The following is an 11,705-nucleotide window of genomic DNA, read 5'->3' as shown; positions in this document are numbered from 1 at the left end:
CTCGTGCCATCTATTATCATTACAGTAACAAACGACCGAGAGGATCAATTTATAATGTTAAAAGTTTATTGGGAACTACAGTTATAAAGTTCTCAGTCCATGACTGGTTGTCCCCATTGCATTGGGTGAGGCAACATATTATAACAGGAGGAAGCGCATGACTAGGAAGATTCCTAGTCATGAGCGAGAGGGAGAGGGAGGGAGAGAGAGAAAGAGAGAGAGAGAGAGAGAGAGAGAGAGAGAGAGAGAGAGAGAGAGAGAGAGAACCAAGTTCCCAGTATCTCCTTCAAGAGCATGTCTCAAATGACTTAAAGTCCTCTCATTAGCTCGACCTCCGGAGAGAACCAACATGAGAACCAAGTCTTTTTGTTTATTTTCTTGTTCTGTTCTGGTCCTGGGCCTTGAATCCAGGACCTGGGCATTGTCCCTGAGCCTCTTTGTGCTCAAGGACTTTCCTGTCCAGCTGGCTTTGAACCATGGCCTTCAGATCTCAGCCTCCTGAGTAGCTAGGGTTCAGGCATGAGCCACCAGGGCCTGGCCTTTTATTTTTTTTAAGGTTTTTATATATTTTTATTTTCTTTAGGTAGTTGTACAAAGGAGTTTCTTTCTACTCAACAGAGCAGTTTATGAATTCACTGCTTCTTGATCAAGGTCACCCCTATCAACATTCTCACCCTCCTCTCCCTCCCTACCGCTTCCCTTACTTCTCTGAAGTAAAATGGACTCTATGGAGAGCGCAAATAACATCATTCTTTTGGAAGACAAAGCCAAAGCTCAATAAAATGAGCACTAGGAAGTGAGTACTTGCGAGAGAGGGGTTCAAGAGGAGAAGAATGAATGGGGGAAATGAGGAGAATGCAGGCAAGAACGCATTGTACACCTCACAACTGAGAAAAGTAAGGCAAGGGGTAGGGTGGAGGAGAAGATGTGGAAGGGCTCACGCGGATCGAGATGCACTGTGCACGTGAACTGCTTCTGTTAAATGCCCCCCCCCCCAAAAAAAAATTAAGTACATATCCCAAGAACCAAGGCTGACAATCAGGCCTTTGGAGAGCTTTAGCTCCACCCCCGGGGTGTGGTGGAAGGAGGTGGTGGGCTGGGGAATAGATCAGAGCCTCAAGCCTGGGAGGCCAGTTTAGTCCTCTTCAGGGTGGGGGAGGAGCTACAGAGCTGGTTCACCCCAAAGCCGGCAACAGAGGGAATGAATCTCAACCTGGCTGTCCTCGCTTAGAACTGGAAACGAAAAGGAGCCGCAGCTTCAAAGAAGGAAATCTTTGCAGAGCGTTCTTATTTTGGGCACCAACATCCATCTGTTCTCCTGCTCGCAGCGGGCCTTCGTTGCTGAAATACCTGAACACTTATGGCCAAGTGAGAAAAGAACTGTACTCCACTTTAAGTGGCGGATTAAAGTCACGTTTACATATTACATTACAGTTTATAGTGTTTATTAGAGTCCTTAGTTTCTGGGAGCATTTCAGGGAAATGCTGTAGAGAGAAGGGTAAAGTGTGTTCTCCACATCTGACAGTATTTGTTCTCCAGTGATAGGCTTTTGTGTAAACTTTAGAGACAAGAATCAGATAAACTTTGGACTTCCACCTGCAGTTACTTCTGAAAACAAAAGGGGTTCGTTTTTTTTATTTATTTTTGCTGGCTCTAGGGCTTGAACTCAGGGCCTGGGTGCTGCCCCTTACCTTTTCCTCTCAAGGCTGGTGTTGTATTGCTTGAACCATAATTCCACTTCCAACATTTTAGCAGTTAATTGGGAATTGGAGTCTCACAGTCTGCCATGCCAGAGCTGGCTTTGATGAGTGGTCCTCGGATCTCAGCCTCCTGAGTAGCTGGGATTATGGGTGTGAGCCACAGGCATCCAGCGGCAAAACTTTCTTGATTTGCACTTCCCTTGAAGGAAGGTGAGTTTGGAATCTTAAGCCAGGACTCCTCTAACAGGAGCACTTGTTGCAGAGTCTGAGGTGGGTAGGAATGTGGACAAGGCAGTAAGAAGGGAGAAAACTTACATTAGATGAGTGGATCCAAAAAATATGTGGAAGCTAGATCTAAAATACACTAGGACATAATGAATTATACAGGTCTCCAGGCATTCACCCACAGTGAGACCAAAGGAGAACAGTACCAGAAAAGCACAATGCTTTATGTGTATCCGATCATACAAAATAATATTTATCTAAATGAACTCCAGGAAATAGGCAAAAAGAAGAGAAAAACTGAAGTTGTAAAGGTTGAGATGCATTGCTCCTGTGTAATACTGAGGCAGAAGGGCAGCCTGCACTGTTTGGCCCTACTTCTTCTCCACAGACATTCTCTGTGTCCTCTTGGGCTCGTGTCTCACCTCTTATTGCATTGCCTGCGAAAGGGACAGGATTGGAACCAGGTCACTTGAAGGGATGCACCGGGTTGGGAAAGATGGGGGTGAAGGATGGAAGGGATAACATTGATCAAGGTGCATTTTACTCATAAACGGGCTTCTTGAGTTGAAACCCCTTTGGACAACTACTTAAAGATAATAAGAGAGGCTGAGAGCTGGTGACTCACATCTATAATCTTAGCTACTCCAGATGCTGATATCTGATTACCAACGTTTGAAGCCGGCCTGAGTGGGAAAGTCCGTGAGTCTCTTATCTCCAATTAACACCAGGAAACTGGAAATGGAGCTATGACTCAAATTGGTAGAGCTCTAGTCTTGAGCAAAAAACAAACAAACAAACTTAGGGACAGTGCCCAGACCATGAGTTTAAACCCTACAACCCACAAAAATAAATAAATTAATATAATAAAGTAAGGATAGAATAATAAAAGAAGAGAGAGAAAACCGAAGGAAGGAAGGAAGGAAGGAAGGAAGGAAGGAAGGAAGGAAGGAAGGAAGGAAGGAAGGAAGGAAGACACAGAGCAAAACTGGAACTAATGAGGTTTAAATTGGTCCTAGGAGGGAGAGCCTCACAATGAGATTACTTTCCAGGAGTACTGTCACCATCTGTGCACTGGCACACTTATACACTGAGCAAGGCCGCGGGGCCACATAGAAAAGCCTGCCAATAAGGAAGGAGGTGTACATCTGATCCAAGCCTGCTGGCACCTTGATCTTTGTATTGCATAAGGAAAAGCAGAGCCATGAGGGGGTATTCAAGCACCTTCATTAGGTGGTGACCAGATTGGGCCCATCAGAACTGGGACTTGAACTTGTGCTTCCTTAACAAAATTCTAAACTCTTAACACTTCATTTTCAAGCACTCTCGGTATTACTCTATTAGTTTATGATAATTTCAACCTTTAGAAAGATTAATGATTTCACAGCACCAGATCTCTAATGGAAGAAATATGTGCTTTAGGGAAGAAAATGTTAGAGTTGTAGCGTGATTAGGGAGAAAGGAGTATTAACTTCCTCTCTTCTCCTCCCCATGCCCCTTTTTTCATCTCTCCCTGTTTCTCTTCTTCCTTCCTTGCCTCTACTTCTTTCTTTCTTTTTTTTTTCTTTCTTGGCCAGTCCTGGGGCTTGGACTCAGGGCCTGAGCACTGTCCCTAGCTTCTTTTTGCGCCATTTTCTATATATGTGGTGCTGGGGAATTGAACCCAGGGCCTCATGTATACGAGACAAGCACTCTTGCCACTAGGCCATATCCCCAGCCCAGCCTCTACTTCTTTCTTTTCCTTCTCTCTTTTTCTGTGTGTGTGTGTGTGTGTGTGCACTAATACCAGTGCTTGTACTAAGGGCCTTGGGCCTTGCATTGTCACTGGGCTTTTTCACTCAAGGCTGGCTCTCTACCATTGGAGCCACACCTTCACTCCCAGATTTTTACTAGTTAATTAAGTATAAGAGTCTCCTTTAGGGGCTGGGAATATGGCTTAGTGGTAAAGTGCTCATCTCGTATACATGACGCCCTGGGTTCGATTCTTCAGCACCACATATATAGAAAAATCCAGAAGTGGTGCTGTGGATCAAGTGGTAGAGTGCTAGCCTTGAGAAAAAGAAGCCAGAGGGAGTGCTCAGGCCCTGAGTTCAAGCCCAGGACTGGTAAAAAAAAAAAAAACCATACTAAAAAGCAAGATCATACTAAAGCTACCAGCACAACCATGTTCATTGCAGCACTATTTACTATAGCTAAAATATGGAACCAACCCAGATGGCCCTCAGTAGATGACTGGATCAAGAAACTGTGGTATATATACACAATGGAATTCTATGCTTCTATCAGAAAGAATGACATTGCCCCATTTGTAAGGAAATAGAAAGACTTGGAAAAAAATCATAGTAAGTGTAGTGAGCCAGGCCCAAAGAAACATAGACTCTATGGTTTCCCTGATTGGTAATAATTAGTACATGACTAGGATAGTCCTATCAAAGGATCACAATAGCTCAATAGCTATGTAAATGTGATCACACAAGATGATGCTAAGTGAAATGAACTCCAAGTCATGGAAATAAGTGGTTTATCATTGTTGTTATTTTTAATGTACTATGTGAAAATATTTCTTTTTCTTTTGTTTGTCTTCCCTGTGGTTTAGCCCCTGTTGTCACTGTATTTTGATTTTGGTACCCTGGGTTTTGTATATATGTTTGTCTGAATTAGGGAAAGAAAGGGAAACATTAAAATGGTGAGACAAAGGGTAAGGGAGAACCAATGCAGCAGCAATACTTACAAGACAATATGCTGTAAACCAACTGTACAACTGGGGGGGATGACTAGGGAGGTGGGAAGGTGGGAGAAAAATGAAGGAGGAGGTAACAAGTTCAACAAGAAGTATATTCACTACTTTATGTATGTAACTGTAACCCCTCTGTACATCATCTTGACAATAAAAATTAAATTTATATTTAAAAAAAGTCTGCTGTTAGCATTTCCTCCACCTCAGGTCCTCAGCCCCTCCCACCTCCAGGAGCAGCTCGTGTCTGCCCCCATCTGCATTAGCAGAACGCTCTCTGCCCACTCTCCACCCAGACCTAGCTGTGCACACATGCAGAGTAACTCCCACCTCTAGCCCCAGTGTTACAAGGATGCCCCTGGATTAGGGACAGGTGCCATTTTGCTCCCTCTCGAGTTGGGGAGATGGCCTGTCTGATAAACCTCCTTCTGTCTGTGACTGTCTCCATGTGGTCTTCTGGGATGGCTGGGATGGATGCTTTCATCATGGACTTCCCTCCATGGGCTGGCTTCAAACCTCAGTCCTCAGATCTCAGAGTCCTGAGTAGCTAGGATTATAGGCATGAGCCACCAGTGCTCAGCACTTGTAATTTTCCTTATTCTAATGTTATGCCTAGATTTCTGGTCCCCAAAGACCACCAAGGAGCCGATACCCATGCAAACGCACAAGAGTCTTTATTGCAAGCTCAAGCCTGGACTCCCAACTGTCACCAACGCAGAGGATCTGGATTGAGAGCCCCAACCCTCAGATAGGCTGGGTTTTTATTGTGATGACAACAGGCGCAGGGTATTTCCAACTTGGCAGATACTTGATTGCATGGCATTTAGCAAGCAAGTCCTGTCCTCCTTCTATTGGCTATCTACCCTTTCAGTTATCTATTTTGGCTTTGATATCAGGAACTGGCCTCGATATCAGGAATTGACAACAGGTGCTCACGTAGCAATGATGCAGGGGGTTCGTGCAGGGGGGTAGAGCAAGTCACAAATGGGTTAAGCAAGCCGTTTACAGAAGCAGACTATTTCGGTCAGGCTGACCTAGTACCAACTTTATTTTAACAATTGCGACCATGTTTTTCCATTACCACTAAGCAAGCTTGAGCGGGCTAAAACAATCCAGTACTCAATCATAAGTAAACCAACCTGACAGTTAGCATGGCATTTCTACTACTATTATGGTTATTTCTATAGTCTGTGACTACGGTCAATTTTTTTACTGTCCATTACCATGGTTGCTACCTAGGTACAGAGGGGAACAAGGGTTCCCTACATTTTCATATATCAAACTATAAGAAACGAGTCTCACGGGTGGGGGTGCAGCCCTCTAGCATGGAGTCATCCCCAGGGTTTAGAAGCTGTTATAATTTTAACACTAACACTTATATTTAGTTACTCAGGTTCTCAGGTCAGCCCGAACACTAACAACCAGATGTTTACCTTCCTTTCTAAAAATGTTGAACCCCACATAACGTTTTGTTTAATGTCATTCTTACAGCATTTGCATTGAGTTTCACCCTGAAACCAACTAGAAGCCAAGTAGAAGAGAGCTTGCACAGAGTAAACAGACTCATTTACCTACCCGATTAACTCCAGGAAGGGCTCAGGCCAGGTTATAAGTATATATTTGGCAAATGGGTAGGGAAACATCTGATTCACACTGAGATATTCTGACTCAGGTCTGTGGGTAGAAATGAGTTGGTGGGTCCTAGAGACGAAGGCCTTTGAGGAAAGAGAAGACCCGCAACTCGGGACAGACAGCAGGCAGCCACACAAAGAGAAGGACCAAAAGCTATTTCCCAGTGTAAGGACATTGAAACAGAAGAAACCAGAAAAGTGACCTGAGGTGACTGAGTTGACTTCCTGCGGCAGGTAAGCACTTCCGGGTTCTTTCAAGGCTCAGGCCAAAGGTTGCCTGCCCAGGACACTGACCCAGGAAACAGTCAGGGGCTGCCAGGGGCCTCAGAGCTGACATCTCCCATGGCCAGCGCCCTCAGCACCAGCATCCAGAGAGATGCTCGTGGGTAGCCCTAGAGCCAGTCCACGGTGAGGGACGTCGGGGCTCTGAAGGGAGCTTGTTTCCAGCCACTCAGCAAGCAGGCCTGTGCTACCCCGTTAGCTTACACCTGGGCTGCACATACTACGCGAGCCCAGCTGCACACCGACGAGCCCCGGGACCGCTGGGAGCCTCTTCTGGACGAGCCGACTCTGCAGTGCGCCTTTTCCTTACTAGGTAAATCACTTTCTGGATCGATCTCTCGGAACTCAGTGTTGTTTATTTGTAAAAGGGGACAATCTCTCTGAAAGAGTCGCTATCAGGATTAAGTGTGATGCCATCTATCAAATACCCGGAGTAACACATGATACGTATTACACCTATTAGTGCTAAATTTTACTTTAAAAGATGGGTGCTAGTAGCTCATGCCCTGTAATCCTAGCTACTCAGGAGGCTGAGAGCTGAGGATCTTGGTTCAAAGCCAGCCCAGCCTGGGCAGGAAAGTCCATGAGTCTTTTATCTCCAATTAACCACCAGAAAACTGGAAGTGGGCTGTGGCTCAAGTGGTAGAGCACTAGCTTTGAGCTGAAGAGCCCAGGGACAGCGCCCAGACCCAGAGTTCAAGCCCCACAACCGACAAAAAGCAATTTTGAACTTCGAGGTGTGGCTCAAGTGGTAGAATGCCAGCCGTGAGTAAGAAAGCTATTTGAGAGTGCAAGTCCCTGTGTTCAAGCCCTAGTACTGGTGCATTTAAGAAAAAACTTTATAAACTTGGAAGGTGAGTGTGGTAGTGCACACCTCAAATTCCAGGACTGGGGAGTCTGGGACAGGAGGATCATGAGTTCAAGGTCAGGTCAGCCTGGGATATAAGAGCTTGTCCTAAAATAAAACCAACCCCCCCCCCCAAATAACTTGGCTATTCCTAAGTATGAACACACAATAAAACTAAAGGTCAAATGATTTCTAGATCTATATTGTTCTCTAATATTCTGTTATTTGCTTAGAAAAATCTGCTTTGAGATCACCCTCTTTTCAGGGTTTTTTTTTTGTGGTCCTATGGGCAGGAGCTAACTCCTTTGGTCACGTTTGAGAGGCAGCAAGGGCCCCAAGAGTTGCAGACCACGGTTTTCCTCAGCAGAATAGCCCAGCATGGCTCCTGTCAGTCGGCTGAGCAAGAATGAACACGTGAGAAGCATGAGCCCCTTTGCATTATAATCCTGCCCATCGGTTCCCTTGAATGCCCAAGCTCGAGGGACACGCACAGGGACTGCGAGGAAAGCCCGTGAAGCAGGAAACTACAGAGAGAAGGGGGAGGGTCTGGGAACCATCCTAAGAGCCAGCCCTTGCGGGATTCTTGGCTGGCGGCCATTCCCTTCTCAACCCTTCCTACAGTTCTCTAACTCCATCCATCCTCAGCATGACTGTGGGAGCGTGTTTGTTATCCTCACGAGCAAGATCCATGGCTGAGGGACGCGCCCAAGGTCACAGGGGCACACTTGGCAGTTTTATCGTTCCGATTCTGGCACACATTCTCTTACTGGGAAGAAGGCAATTTCCTGAAGGCTGGACATGGAACCTGCACTAACGGCTGTGCTAAGGGCCCCGACCTCCTCCTCCTCCTCCTTGCAGTGATTCAGAGGTCAGCCAGGGTGCTTCCCACAGTCCTGCGCACAGTCCTGGGGAAGCTCGGTTCAATGACTCAGAGAAGAAAAAAGAAGACGCATGGAGTCGCTACTAGCTAAGGGTCAGATAATACTGCTTATTCTACTGAATTCATATATGGCTTTCCATCTAATTTTTGCTTATGAAAAAGTATCAGTTGGTTCTTTAATTACCAACGTTTTGTCATACTTGATTCTTCTGTGCCTGTTTCTCCACGCATCATCTATCTTCATCATCTGCTATCTTTTATGTGACTATTATCTATCAATCATCTCTCTATATATGTATATCTCCTATCTATGTATCTATCATCTCTATCATCTATCCGTCAAACTTTTTAAAATTAAATTGATGGCCATCTTGAAACCTCATCCCTACATATTTCATCCTGCATCCCCTAAAGACATTTTCTTGTATAACCTTAAAATAGTAGACCCTTAGTATGGACAGTTCCGAGGACACTGCTGTTGAGGAAAGCCCACGCGTTCTCAGGTGCAGAGAGTTTAGTACTGTGCTATGGATTCTTGATTCGTTTATGTTTTTTTTCCTTAATGCTACCCAGCTTCCACTAAAGACATGGCCCCGTTCAACAGACCTAAAGTTATCACTTAAATTAAGGCACTTTAACTCGCGCTTTACTTTTGAGGCACCATCGGCATCTTGGGAAGCAGAATTTCAAAAAATTAAGGGCAAGGAAACAGCAGGGGGCAGGACGATTTAAACTCAGCTGCTGGTGACGTGAGACTCCGCATCCACGGAGCAGCGTGAGGCACGCAAGACTTAACATTTTTGGACTTTCTCTGGGTAAGAAGATTATTTTTGACTACGCTTTGTTAAAACCACATGTAATAAGTCCACAAATAAGACGGTTATCACCCATAAGATAATTTGCCTAGTTCCCTATTTAGAGCTATGTTTTAAGTCCTGCTTCCAATTAAAATTTTCTTATCTCCAAAACATCTTTTATAGTTCTAATTTTTTTAATGAAGGCAAATAAATTTTCATCTACTGTGTTTCAAACAGGTCTCTTGAATAGTTCAGATGATAACCATGAGCCTCCAGTGCCTGGCTCCTATATCTTTTCGCGATGTCTTCACCATTTTTATTTTATGTTTTGGTGGTTATTTTGGAGATAGAGCCTCTTGGACTTTTCTGGTCACGCCAGCTTCAAGCCACAGTCCTCTGGATCCTAGCTTCCTGAACAGCTAGGATTCCAGCCCAGGGCTACTAGATACTGACCCATGCCCCACCATTCTTGGGGCACTCAGTTGCCTTCAGTTGGGGTCACAAGAAGATGTCTGGGCTCACTCCATGCTATTCTATGCTCCAGACCCAGCCATTTCTCCAGGGAACCCTGGGGCCTTTTATTGGAGAATCATAGTTTAAAACTGTGTTCTCAATAAAGTACTCAGACGTTTCTCCCCACCGGAGTGTTATTGCCTGTGTATTCTCTCAGTGGCCAAAGCTTGTCAGTGTATTTATTTAAGTCATACATTCATTCATACTGGTACTTCTAACTCAGACTTCATAGCACAGATACAGATTTTTTCCTTAAAGTTTTAGATTTTGTATTTATCCCTCCTGTTTTCTTACATAGGAAATTCCAGATCCTAACGTTAATGTATCGTTTTTGCCATCATCTACTATATGTGTGTATAAGCATATAATTTGAATTATGTATATATAGAGAGAGAGCAAGAAAGTGAGAGATGTAAATCAACCCCTCTCCCAACTGATTTCAATAGAAATACTGGAAAACTTAGATGAATTTTAGACTCAAGGCCCGAGCACTGTCGTTGGCTTTTTCTACTGGTGCTCTACCACGTGTGGCTTCTGATGGTTAATTGGAGACACAGTCCTGCCGGGGCTGGCTGTCAACTGCGATCCTCAGGTCCCAGCCTCCTGAGTAGCTAGGATGACAGGCGTGAGTCACCAGCACCCAGCTGCTGTTACTGTTGTTTGTTTTGTTCTTAGAATGTTTCATTCAAGATGAGGATAAATCCTGTGGGCATGGCTCAAGTGGTAGCGTGCTGGCTAAGCAAGTATAAGACCCTCTGTTCCAAAGTCACTTGAAAAAAAAAGTATATTCCATCTTGTTCTTTGTTGCTAATATGGTGCGAAATAAGAGGAATTCAAGGTTGATTTCAAAATCAGTTTGCTTCTCTTTTTCTAGGTAACAAAACTCCAGACTTGAGCTGGGAAAACATATTGGAGCCATAATATGGCTTATGTTCAAAACTATATAAAATGCAATAAAAATAGATGAACTCCATCCACATCTCCTCTCCTTTTCTTCTTTCACACTATTGCATACCCTCTAGGTAGCCAATTACCTTATGTTTTATGTTTAGGTATCCAATTATATCTCTATGAATAACTTCCCTCCCTTCTCACACATAAATACCCACTGCCCGGTGGCTTACTTTTTCGTCTGCATATGGATTATATAGCAGATGTATATATAACTTCTGCCTGTCGTTTGCTACTGTCTCTGTTCCCCGGAAGTGTTCTGTTGTCGCTCTTTTAGCCTCAGAATGAGCGCTTTGGTTCTGTTCTCTCCCTTGCAGTCCTCATAGGCATTTGAGGTTCTGAGCCCGGCTAAAGAAAGCTCTCCCGAGGGGCAGAGGCAGAAACACCAGGCGTGACGGCTGACTGCCAGAGGACTCACCTGCCAACGCCAGTGCCTGTGGAGGAGAAGAGGGAAAGGGAACCCTGTTCCAGCCATTCACACCTGGTTCCAGCCCCAGGCACCCGCCACCTTTTCCTGTTTGGGCTGGAAAAAATACCAGAGAATGAGGGGAATGGTGTGGCTTTGCGGCACCCATCCCCCTCCCCTTGTCTCACAGGCGAATTCAAAGGTGACTTACAAAAAAAACCAGAAAAGAACCATAGGATTTTACTAACGTTCAGAAGTCATGGCATTTGTTTTTAATGGAAAGTGAGGAAATACTTTATTGCACAATGAAAGGAAGGAAGGAAGGATGAAGGGAGGAAAGAGAGAAAGGGAGAGGGAGGGAGGGAGGGAGGGAGGGAGGGAGGGAGGGAGGGAGGGAGGGAGGGAGGGAGGGAGGAAGGAAGGAAGGAAGGAAAGAAGGGAGGGAGGGAGGGAGGGAGGGAGGGAGGGAGGGAGGGACGGAGGGAGGGAGGGAGGAAGGGAGGGAGGGAAGAGAGAGGGAGAGAGGGAGGGAGGGAGGAAGGAAGGAAGGAAGGAAAGAAGGAAGGAAGGAAGGAAGGAAGGAAGGAAGGAAGGAAGGAGGGAGGAAGGGAGGGAGGGAGGAAAGAGAGAGAGAGAGGGAGGGAGGGAGGAAGGAAGGAAGGAAGGATGGAAGGAAGGAAGGCAGGCAAATGCAGCAGATTGCTGGGAGGCTGTTCTCCAGTTCTGTCTCCCCCCCCCCCC

This window comes from Perognathus longimembris, chromosome 9 (genome assembly GCF_023159225.1).
Source record: "Perognathus longimembris pacificus isolate PPM17 chromosome 9, ASM2315922v1, whole genome shotgun sequence".
Taxonomy (NCBI): Eukaryota; Metazoa; Chordata; class Mammalia; order Rodentia; family Heteromyidae; genus Perognathus; species Perognathus longimembris.
The sequence above is the reverse complement of the archived record's forward strand: the minus strand, read 5'-3'. Positions refer to the sequence as shown.